The sequence below is a fragment of the Adelges cooleyi genome, unplaced genomic scaffold (assembly GCF_023614345.1).
Source record: "Adelges cooleyi isolate 19-005CV unplaced genomic scaffold, UGA_ACOO_1.1 ACOO_flye_CR_arks_rails_tigmint_CR_PRNA_108, whole genome shotgun sequence".
Lineage (NCBI taxonomy): Eukaryota > Metazoa > Arthropoda > Insecta > Hemiptera > Adelgidae > Adelges > Adelges cooleyi.
The window spans coordinates 1,104,105-1,117,682 of record NW_026095761.1 but is presented as its reverse complement, the minus strand read 5'-3'; the positions used below and the strand labels follow the sequence as shown (position 1 = coordinate 1,117,682).

The window sequence follows — 13,578 nt, the reverse complement described above, 5'->3', positions numbered from 1 at the left end:
TAATTTGTATTCTTTTTATTTGTTACGATGTAAAATATGATAGTACACAATAGACATGTCGATGAAATAACAGCAGTCGACGAATCATGCTACTAGAGAAGTGCGGATAAGGTTAGAGTAGACGAAGAAGACAATACCATTACAGTTAGGCAATTTACTAACCAGTTTATGATAGGTTTGACCAGTAATTCTTTCATGTCAACCGTTAATATTTGCTGACCAACCCTAAAGTTTCAAACATAATTTATTTTAGCCCGAGTTACTACTCTCCCCGGAATTTATGAAGGAATCTATTTTTATAGTTAGCGAGTAAAATGTGATTTTGACCCTTGGTTCAAAATTTATCGTAACCACTTGCCAAATACAAACTTTTGTTGACCAGACTGCACCCTTCACATTTTAGACCGCCAATCGGTAAATTTCTTGATGAATAATATGGTATTTATTAAATGACGACTCGAGGTAAGAATCCAACTGCAACCAAACAAACAGCTATACACGCTGCTTTTCATTAAACATGCCATTCATAATAATTCCAAGTATTCTTCACGTTATAAACTGCAATTTCCATTCGGCTTTAATGGAAAACGATAAATCAATCTTAATAAATAGTAATAATAATCAAGTATGGTTGTCGAAATTAAACCCAAAGAGACCCACGTACTTAATGTTCACCCCTTAATTATTGCGAGATAACACCGTAATACGTGCATATATTAATATGATTTAATGCGTTTCTCTTCCACGCGAATGATATTAATGATAGCCGATAGTAGTAGTATTTTTAATTTTGCCGTCGTTAACCTACACCGTCATGTTTAGTGTTCTCTTCTACAATTGAGTCCGTGCAGAGACGTCTGGTATCCACAGGGACAATACACGGGGAACTTATAACTCAAAGAAAATACAAATTATAAACAACTAAAAACCAAAAACTGTTATTTGTATACAATGTTTTAGAAGATGATCGTTTAGAAAAAAATCCTAAGCCGTGTCGAAATATTTGTGTTAGAAATTATTAGTAGGTCTTCAAAAATGAATTAATTTGCATATGCGGTACGTTAAAATTTGGCTTTGAAATGTTACTCTCTTAGACACCTATTAAACAATTATAGACTTAATTTGAAGAATATAAATTTATTTTTTTTTTGTTCAATAAATATTTTATATAATACAACATGTTTAACTAAAATATTTATTTCATAGAAAAATGTATTTCTTCTTCCGCTAATCGGTCCAATAAGGACCATTGCTGCCACTGCCCATCTTTGGAAACTAAATTAATCCATTGAGTTTCTCCAGAGGACTTGTTTTTTAAAATTTTTTCTTCAAAAACTTTTCTTAGCAATTGGCTATCTGCTATCCAGGCCTATGGGCTATGCCTAATCATTCTTATCTAAACTTTTGATAAAACCGAGAATATCCGGCTTGTTATATAAATTTGTAGCCTCTTGATTTAGAGAGTTCAAAAATTAAAGACTAGTAAAACATTATTTGTATTTGTATTTTCCAGACAGGAGACTTGTCTCTGCCCCTTTCTTCTTACCCATATGAGTATCTATGTCAAAAGACAGGCCACAAAAAGAGAAACATAATTTCATAGATGTAAAATATAGACACGATGGCGGTAAACGTTCATCTAATAATTAACATTAACCCCTTTTTATCCACAGGCAAAGACCATAGGTCAATACCATTTAAAAAAGACCATCACAAAACGATAGGGGAGAATACGAGCCATAAGACTTCCCTCGTTTTGTTTGTTGTAAAAAAATTAACTTGCCTACACCCTCAGTCCGAATCGTGGAGCTTACAAAAAAGTCATGGACATGTCAAAAAAGTCGACAGGCTTTTTCAATAATAATAACAATAATGATACTAAAAAGGGGGAAAACCACCGCGGTGGTTTTAATATAAGCCGCCGGGTTACCCGTGTCGTCGCCAGCAAACTTTAACCATAAATCACACTTTTAGTTTTTTTTTACTCTAAACTATTCAAAGTACACTGTACAACAAACATTCAAAAGAAAATCAACTTACAATAAATCTTTCATTAACAAAGAAGCGATGATGTTAATGTTGTATTATTATTTACAAGATGTAAAACTGTAATTTGACAAACCCTCTAGTAAAAACTTTAAAGAATTTCTTTTTATTAAAATCAAAACAATCCACGTTATTAAATGACATGGTTTAACCCGTTTCATTTGAAACATATTTTGTATGTTCTGTAAAGCTGACAAGGTATTGGCACATTATTAATCATTGAAACATTAAGATCAATATCTAACAAAAATCATCTTTATCCATAGTTGGTACTTCCGAAGAAACCGCGAAAGTTATACGCGGTTTATTAATATAAAATTTTAATTTTGAGATACTAATTTTGCATCTTACCTTTGAAAATCATTATGTAACAATAATTTGTTTACTTAAAATTTAAAAATATTTATCGTAAAGTAAAAAAAATAAAATTTAACTGTTTAATTCAAAAAATCGCGATGAAAATATCAACGGCATCTAGGAACCAATACAACAACTGATATTCTCCCAAACGCAAGTAAGAAGTCGTGAAAAAAACAAATAAAGCTAATATGTAAAAAATGTATTGTTTTTTATTGGCCATTTCTTACTTAGAAAACAAATAGTTTTATCTTATAGTTTATTATAATAATTAATTAATATCACAACAAGCGAATTATTAAACTTTGTATTTGGTATGCCAACATTGCAAGTATAGGTATGCAGCAATTACTGTTGTTGTGTATATTATGTAGTCTACTCGTAACAGATTAAGGTGTCTATTAGTTGAAAATTATATATCCGATAACAAAATAATATTATTATTATACAAGTATAATATATTATAATAATTATATTCCACAATTCAATAAAACGAAATTTCAAAAATTTCAATAAAAGGAATTTATTTATTTTTTATAAGTTTTTTTTTATCAATTTAGTTTAGTAATACTAAATACATAATTATTACACTTGACTGTGTATAAAGTAACACACCAGTGTTTGATATGTTGCATTCGTGTCTGTTTTAGGGGTTTCAACTAACGGTCAGATATATATTATTATGTTGTTAATCATCGTTGTGCTAATTAACAGATGCTAAAAATATTTTTAAAACAGGGCCTTGCGGCTTAAGAAATATCGACAATATCCGAAGGAAGATGAAAAGAAACTACAAGTCGCAGACGAGTCGACGCAAGATTTTCATAAAGTTCTTTTTAAGTTACACCATTAGACCCAACTTTAAACGGGTATTATATAGTATCATTTAATAGTTACAATAATTTGTGGTGTTAAATAATTACAATTGACGAATAAGAAAAGATTAGAGTAGAGAAAAGAAAAAGAACCGGATAGTTGACCATATAATTATGACACGTGAAGCAGATTTCGAATTGGTAGCCAAGTTGCTGTCTTTTTTACAAGATCGGGTATGTCTAAATCTATTTTTATAAAATGTTGTTTTTAAACTAAATTACCATATCCAATCGACATATTAATAAAATAATAATATTTTCAGGTGTTTTGGCGTTTAGTGTATGTTTAAATCAATTGATAATGCATTATATAATGACGTACCAGATAAAATTAGCAATCCTACCTCAACCAAACCAAATGTTACTTCCGCTCTAACGATTGAAAGTATAACATACAACAGTTGTAGCATCTTACAGTTTCTAAAAGAGGCATAAAACAGACTTCGTCACATGTAGATATCACTACTTTGATGGGCTGGCTTTTTTTGGAACATGACCATTTTTTCACGGTTAGATTTTTGTTGAGGATCATAAAGTAAAATATAAAATTATAATTGCATTCCAATTATCTGATGTTAAGATATTCTAAGTGATCAGTTATAAAAATTAAATAAAACCCCATTATAAAATATCACATCGTAGCTGAAACAATTCATTTATTTTATAAAAAAACTTATTTTCTTATCAACCAGAAACAATAAGTGATGATTATTGTTTAGGCAACAAATTAACACATCAGTGTATGTTAAATTGCATTCATGTTTGTGTAAGGGGTTTTGTTGAAAGTCTACAAATATCAAATCGTTAATGAAACTGTTTAAAACCAACGTCCTGAAAGGTCTTGTCATAGAAAAACTCATAGCGAAGGCTTAATGAATTATAACAAAAATATATTTGAACCCACCTGTAACAAATTACAAGTAAAGTTTTTATTTATATTATTGTACATAGTTATAAAACTACCAAGTATTTACCTTTCTTAGAAAATTTCCGTAGCGCAAACTAAAGTTTCTACAAAAAAAAAAACTATAAAATAGTAATTATTAAGAAAATGAGTGTTTTATCCTTAATCAATTACCCTGTGTTGACAAATTAAGATATAATAAATCGATTTATTGTGAGGCTTGTCGGGTCAATAAATTTGAAGTACATTTAAATTTGCAATAGAGAATCTGAAAACAAAACAATGACTCCATCATTGTACAATTAATTTATAAATTGAGGATTATAATATTATATATTATGAGGTAATTTAAATATTAACTTTATTATCAATATTTTTATTTGATTTCAATTATTTAAAAAGTGTATAAAAAATATACTCTTTGAATGCACAAATTACAGTTAAAAACATATGTACGCCTGCAAGTACGCTGTACAGAAAAACTATAGTAAAATATTTTTTAATTATTTTTTCTTTGATTATTTGTTTAACGAAATTGTTGTGGAAACAAATGAAGTTATTAAGCTTATATCAATTGTTTTTTTTTTTATATCATTATGTAAACAATTGTTAACCATTTAGTTTATCAAACTGTTGGCTAAGCGAAATAAAGTTTTCCTTTAGTAGGTAAAAGAAAAAAGAAATCTGAAACAAAACTTTTTCTCTTCCTTCCATATATCACATAAAGTATTTAACGAGTCAATCATAAAACCAAATGTATTTTATGGGTTTCCGATTCCATAAAATCACAATAAAATAATGACAAAACAATACATATAATTTCACTGTCGAAATACATCTCAAGAACATTTTGTTACGGTTAGGCAACAATACAAACTATAAACGAATCATTCATCATAATAATATTGCCGTAATAATAATACTTACGTTTAAAGTGGTTTGATAATATTCATTATTTTTTTAGTTTAATAAATATGTAGTCATATTATACAAATTTAGTATAGCATGGTTTAAAAAATATAATGGAAAAAACCTTAATTTAAAAATATAAATTGTAAATAACAATTTTTTATATTTTAGTTATGCATGGACCATCTTAAATAATAAATGAAAGCTTAATACAGTGTAGTATCAAGTGCCACAAAATATTAGCAGCTGTTATTTTGTTATTTCAGATTTATTATTTTAAATTTATATGCCAAGTGGGTTTTATTAGTACTATTACAGAAGACTATAAAATAAAAACCTGTTTGCAATCATAACAAACAAAAAAAAATCATGAAACTATGAATATAACATTGGTAAATGACATTAGAATAGATACAAACGCCTATTTTCCATATCGATAGTAATTTATCAACATCGACTATAAAACACAATGAACGATCATAACTCTTGGTAAATATAAACCTTAAATAACGATGTACAATAATATAAATGTTGAATGTAATTTATATTCACTGTGAATTAGAATAAATTTACATTTAGGCACAGGTATGATATACGCCGAATCGACATACCATGTTGAATGATAGATAATTTCGTAATTTGATGTTAAACATATCAGGGACAGCAAAGTCAGCTACAGCTCACCTGAAACACAGTTCTAAGGACTTGACATAAAAAAAATTACCGAAACTGCCTCAACTTCATTAAAAAAGTATCATATAATACATATCAAACACTATTAACCAGTTCGATTTGTTCAATATATTGTGGATTTTTTTTTTAAACAAAAATAAAAAAATTGTATATATTATTTCACGTTTTCATTGAAGAAAGTGATTAATGGCTTTAATGCATTCGCAATGGATAATGAATATTCTAATTATATTATACATAATTCATAACGCAAAATGATCTAATCGGTCTTGAAATCTGCATAAACTCAACGTTAATTTACAAGTGACAAAAAAACATTAAGCTATGATTAATCAACCCATCATTAAATTGTCATGAACCGGCTGTCGAGATTTCGAAATTTCGTTAACGAGACGCGCAATCTTAGTTTTCGATTTCCATGGACCGCCAGAGAACTAATGGAAACAATATTATGATCTATAAACCTGCATGAGTTTAACCCGGTTCATAAATTACAACAGTCGGTAGCCGTTTGGGATTTAAAAAATCAAAGTTCAGTTTCACTGGGTTACTCGATTTGATTGATTTTTTCTTTGCAAAAGTTAGCACGCTTAGAAGTAAACGTTAAAAAAGTAATCCTCAAGTTTTTTAATCAAAGTTTATCAAGAGTCAAACCGTATGAATTAGAATATTCTACGTATATATGTAAGCAATTAAGCAAAATGAGTATAAGTAACTTTTCCATTAAATAGCCATGAAAAATATAAATAAAATAGCCCTAAAAGCAATTATATAGTACATAATATTATGGTCATATTCAGTGAATATTAATAGGTACCACTTAGTTACACATTAGAACCCATGCCTCACAACTTATGAATTTGTTAATGGTATAAAATTTAAGTCGACTCCCGACAAACTATTATTTTTAGTAGATCATAGATTGATGTAGTATAACCGAAAAATTATAAAATATAAGTAGAGAATAATTAATAATAGTACTGTCCAAAAAAACACTCCATAAATCATCAGAAAATTAACATCTTCAAAAAAAATAACATCATCTCCAAACTCGATTTTTAAAGACTTCAGTTGAACAATTGGGTTTGTAAATAACCAGAGGCAATATTACACACACTCAACAGGAGTTGTAAGCTTTACTAAACAATTATTATTTCACGATTTTCTAAACACAATTGTGTACATGTACAATAAAAGTTCAATCACAACAATTCTTTAGTTCAAGTCTATAAATCAGATCGTTGCAAGGTCTTAAAGTTCAAGGTTTGCAATGCTGTAGGAGAAATAAACTAGTTGTAATTTCGAATATATGATTTGTGAGACAGTAAAAATAAATAGAACAATAAATAATATAAATGTTCTATGCGTAAAACCGATTCAAATAACAAAATCTTAACTCCTTATATGAATAAATAATATATCCGTTCAACGTTCAATAACATAAATATTTTAATATGTAGTTTTTTTACCTTAGTAAACAGATTTTTGGTACGGCAGTAATTAAATTTAATAAAATAAAATACAAATTGATCCAATTTTCAAAGTATATCTTCTATAACAAAACCATTATCGTAGCCAGAAATACTAGGAAAATGCTCTGAAAAATCTCAATTTTATACGTATACAACAATTTAATTGTAGATATATCTTTTAACGAGGCAGCTATATTACAGGAAATACTATTATTTAGATGGGTTGACAGCTTTTTTTTTTCCTATTATAGTATTTTCCTGAAATAGACAATGTTATTGAGGTATTGTAATAGGTCGAAAACCGGTCAGTCATTAAACCTAAATGTTTTTTCATTATTCAGTCACCAATTCAGTTACCTATACCAATACATAATAATTAATATAATTATGCATATACTTTTAAACGAGGAAATAAGCCTCCAGAGTTATTTAGGTGCTTCTTTTTTTTTTATTACATTTTTTTCAAGGAATTTCAAAGAACGTACTAGGTATGTTGTAACATGTAATATTAAAAATCTATAAATAAAACCAAAATACTAAGTGGATCAATTGGCGGCATGTTATATTTGGAAAGCCAAGGATCGAATAAGAAAATTCCGCTATTTTTTTTCAACACCATTAACTTGACGTCGTGTAAAATCGATAAAAAATACTAAATCGGCCAATTATTATTTAGTTGTTTGGAAATTTTCAGTTATTTCAAATACGATCATATTTAAAAAAATTTTTGCCACGCTCGAGGACAATAATTTTTTTTGTGAAAATTAAACCCCGCGAGGCTTGTGTGGCTAAGCCATTGTTTATACACGACGTTGTCATAATATATTATTATAGCAAACAGTAAGTATTCGATATCAAAAAACAGCACAATAGGGTCGGAACATGGGATCGGGGAGGACACAGGTTTTTAGGAATTTTCAAGTGTAACCGAAAGTAAAAGAACCACTAAACAATTCGATGACAACATATTCGATGCGAATCTAATTATCGACAAAAATCATTTCGACAGCAATAATGTGCTTAAAATTGTATTTTTAGGATAAATGTGCAAAAGACTAGGGTTGATCGCCCGCTTTTCTATTATTTCGTTGTCTTTGTTACCAATAGACAGATTAACAACACAATGAAAAAATATATATGTGTCGGATACCTGTTGATTTATTCACATGTAGCAATCTAGAAATTCAACACGGGCTAAGTGTGTATTTTTACTTTTTTTATAACCCATCTTCGGTCTAATTTACGGAAGTTGAGTCCTAAAACTATGGCGAACTGGTTTATGGTGTTTTTTCTGGTTGTCAACGTTTATCGATAGTACTAAATCTAAAGAATATTCCATAAAAGTTTGGAACTAATTTGACTAGCTATTTTTAAAACCTTTATAGCGTTCCGTGGTTTTAAGTGGGAAAACATGTAAACTTTTTGGGTTTATTTCTCGATTTTGAAGGGGTGAACTTTTTAATTGTTTGCCCAAATACATTTTTCATTCTATACTTTGACTACTTGTTACTTGCAGGAATCGGTTCAACGGCCAGGAAGACATCGTGGGTCCAGACACAAAGCAATCGGACATATCAGTGTAAGAACAATACCTTCTCGGCCCCGCACCGAAGCTAAAATAGCTGTTATCGTCTACAGCTGTTTTGCACATTCTTAAAGAATGCATAATTTTTTTAAACGTAATAATGTGTAATAATTAATACACGGATAACCACGTGCACGAATAATCCGCCCACAAACGCCTTGTCGTGTGTATACACAAGCACACTCTTCATACAGACGGTCGTGACTTCGGCCGGCCAAGGACGACCGGGTTCCACTAGAGAGTGCTTCGCCCAGTGCAAGATGGAAATAAAAAAAATATACATATAAACAAATTTAAATGCTCTCTCGATTGTGTATTTATTAAAAAAATTCCGCAGATTTTGCCCTCGGGAAAAAGCCAGCGGTAATTTTTTCCGTTAGATATGTTTTATATAAACTTTTCCTCCCGTGTACCCCTCTGGTAAACCTCAGCCGAGTTTAAACACACCCCCTGACCGAGGATCAACCCCGCAAAAGTACAATTGGAACATACACACAGAGACTATCGTATGGTTAGCCTTTCGCAATAGACATTCAAACGTGTGTTATTATTATTTTCGTTTTACACCTATCGACAATAGTCTTCTGTATATATATATATATATATATTAATATGTGTGTGTGTGTGTGTGTGTGTCACACCGTCGAAATTAACCGCACAACAATAACATGATGATTATCACATACACAGACGGTATTGATACTATAAAAAATGAGTATTATATTATTTCAACCGCGTCCTACACGGACGGTGTCCAATGACGTCCTGGAAACAAAATTTTTATTATTATAATATTAAGTATTTATCGTCACCCAACCGTCGATATTGAATATTAACAATGCAAACAATCGTAATAATCGCGTATTGTCTCTATTGTTATTGGTACTAATTTACTCGAAAAAGTACATACTACGTGTTACTTCCTATTTACCATATTATTATAATAGTACGCTTGCCGGTGCGGTGAGATTTTACAACTTTATTATAGAGACTTTAACCACAGCCGCCGAACAGATTAAGGTCATCCTGCGGAATTTGCGGTGTCGATTTGTTTTTTTTGCGTTTTATATTTTAATTTTTTACATGTGCCTATCTTCTCGAGTGTAATAGTCACCACCGCTGCGCGTGCGCTTACTTAAGCTGTTTTTATTTACAGTGTACCATATTAAAACATAATATAATAATATAATTGTATAAACCGTGCGGTATTCCTAGGCTTTAAACCCGCTCAGTTCCGTTCGAGTTTTCTCACAAAACCATAATGATAATATTCTTAGGCCATTCATGGCCAATATACAGTACCGACTCCGAATTAAATGCAATTTTTCAGAACATTATCATATTTTATCTGTCGTAACACACACCCATAAATCGCGCGCTTAACCTTGGAGAAAAATTCTTTTACTTTGTTCGCAACAATCTTAATAATATTATGTAGGATATCGTATCGTGCGTTTTCTTAACTATCCATAACCTATGTATAGTGTAGCTATTATAAAATTAAAAAAAAAAATGTTTCCTTACCCTAAAGGAGGCAAAACGACAGCAAACGCAAATACAAGTATATAATTAAAAAGGAAATGTAATAATTGTTGCAATAGAAATTTATGATACAAGAGCCGTAACACGACTTTTACAACAAAGGCCTGATTTATTAGGTTTGTTAAAGTAAGCAAATGCAAGTTATCCGTTATCGCCAGTGACACTTTTGTTAAATCTTGTCACAACAAGAATGTAATATTTTCTGATATGCTAAAAGAGTCTATTTAATACACGTTTAGGTTAGTCGTTCTTTCTGTCTTCATACTGGATCCCTACAAATTGGTACCAAATAAATAAAATAAAAATACTCAACATTTTTAAGTATTTTTTTTTCATCACTTCGTTTGAATGAAAAACAAAGATATTGCGTCAAAAAAAAAGTTGTTTGTCATAATTTAAACATAACATTTGATATTACGCACTTACCATTGTAATTATTCCGTTGAAAATAAAAAAGTTGATTTTACTATTTTTTTTTTTTTAAATGAAATATATGGAGTTTTTGTAAAGAACAAAAATAGTAAGGTCAACCGATAAAATCTGACTTCGCCGTAGTTGTTGTGTACTTGACAAAAATACATTCATAGGAATAAATTTAGAAAAATCGTATTGGGTCATAAATGCATCTATGCTAAACGTTTTTGCACAAACAGGAAAAGAATGTAATCAAATAAGAATCTCAACAAATCATAGTATTTATTTTTTAATCATTTAAAACTGATTTTACTCTAACATAACACGATTCTCGAAAAACCCGTTTAAGGACTACATTAATGTATAACTATAATATTCTATCTTATAGGTATTTTTATTAGTAAAATTAACCAAAAACTAGTGTCTTATTGTAAACTCCAAACTTACTCAACCTCTGTATAGATACAGTTTATATAAAACGGGCCATTTTTAATTTAGTTCAAAATCATTTGTATTTGAGGGTTTTGAAAAAAAAAAAAAGTTTTAAAAATACTGGTTTTTAGTGCTGTTAGAATTATCTGCTTACAAAATTCAAAAGTCCCAAATAAAATACAAAAAAATTCTAACTTTAATTTGCCATGACCGAGTGTTAAGAGACGCAAGTCAAGACACCTTGGCGTGGAGACACCGATTCTAGTTTCAGACACACGTGATGTAATTTTGAACAACATTTGTGTGTTTTTTGGTGAAAACACAAGTCATTTGCTCCGTGTGACTGTACAGCCGCAGTCTATGTTATGTATATTTATTTTAATAGTCTTATACAACAGTATAATCGTATATTCTGTGAGGTAATGGTCTTAAAATGATTTTCGATTTATGCCCAAGGTTGCTGGCCGATTTGAAATATTTCCAAATTTGTCCGGTGTACAAAGATTTTACAAAAACAATTAATTATTGAGAAAACTTATATCTAAATCAATGTATAAACAGTCATTGGTTAGCGATAAAAAGAGTTGCAGTAGATTCAGGAACAAAATGAAAAGGAAGACACATCATTTGTACATTCAATACTTTTGTAATCGGGATAATGTATGAAGAAAGTATGGAGGAATTTATGAAGATGGGCGAATAAAATAAATTGTTGTTGGATGTGCTAAAAAGATTCAACAGAGGTGTTGACTGATAGAAATGCGATACATGTGAGTTTAACGGTTAAATTAGAGAAATTAAAGGAAAATTGGAGTAACTAAAATGGAACGTTGTGATGGACGTACAGAGTGGCTTAGTCGAACAGAATTAGGAATGAGTACATAAGAAGAGGTTCAGGAGTTGCGCCAATGACAGGAAAAACGAGAGAGACAAGATTGAGGTGTAAGTAAGTAATCTCAAAAACACTGATTCCACGACGTATATTGTATAATATACAACAGTTATTTGACAGTAGATTTATACTCAGGCTTGACAGTAGCTATGTATATATAGTACACGCACTTTCTATTCAAAGGCAATATTTTACTGTCGACCCACCCACGTGCTAAATATTGTTGTTATAAATGTGTTTAATAAAACTTAAAACATGATTAGCCGTAATTTTCCCAAACTACTTACAGCATATAAACCGGTTTAGCCGGCAGACAAATATAATAATAATTATTAACCAAACGCTCGAAAAAACGATCACATTATTAAATCCACGCGGTACTATGCGTAGGAATAGTAGGAGAAAGAAGAAGGGACGGTTGGTTTAATACGTTGTGACATTCTCAAACGAATACAATGTTTTAAAATTATTGTTTTATAGCATCATAATCAAGTGCAGATGTGCTCACCACATAGTAGTAGAATAGTTACTAAACACCTATTACCGTTTGACATATATACAAGCCGAATTTCCAAGAGATACTCATGCCGAATTCCCAAATGACGACAGTCTCGTTGTCTTGCAACGCACGTTTTGTTTATTATTACTATTTTTTTTTTTTTTTTTAATAATATAAAACCTACATGAAAAAATATTATTATGCAAGACGTTGTGCATTAACCGTGTATTACCTATGGTGGTAAAGTATAGTGGTAAGCGGTCTACTCTCTATCCGTTTGCGGGAGGTGCGAGTTAATGAGCACATTCCTAAGCAACGAGTGGTCGATCGGGTAAAAAACTAGAATCGCAATTAAAAAAAATCAACCATTTACTATGAATTTCCTGATGTATCGAAACAGCGCAGAGTTCAAATGGCATTTGCCCAATATCTTAGCGCACGAGTTACGCAGTAAGCGCATGATCGAAATCATTTAAATAAAAATACAAAATAATATACTATGTTATCCTGTATTATATTGTATGCACGTCAGGTTTGCAATTAACAGTTAAAGCGGTTGCAACACGACCGTCGTCCGTCATCGATGCGGTGACAAAAATCAAAATATATTATTCCCGGCAATTCGTTTCTAGTGATAACAATACCCGAATGAACCATAGTTCTGGAAAAAATATACATATTGAAAAAAATACATAATATACACATATAGTAAGAAATTTGAAAAAATCGTTTTGGATCATGACTGCATCTATATCAAACGCGACTAGCTCTGACATAATGTATAGTAATTAATTACTGCAATTCACATAATACAGTTCGAGTCGATAATTTGTCTCCCCTAATTTATAAAAACAACTTAAAATAATAACTGTTACTCAATTCACTTAAAAGTAGCCCCCTAAACCCATCTCAGCTTGGTATCGTTAATAAAAAAAAAAAAAACGCTTCGCATAAGAGT

At 30.3% G+C, this 13,578-nt stretch overlaps 1 protein-coding gene across 1 annotated transcript in view; it reads right to left on the bottom strand.

Annotated features, from left to right (window-relative positions):
* LOC126844095 (organic cation transporter protein-like) overlaps positions 1–13,578 on the bottom strand; it is a 45,469-nt gene that overhangs the window by 27,128 nt on the left and 4,763 nt on the right. The gene's annotated exons all lie outside the window — the stretch shown is intronic.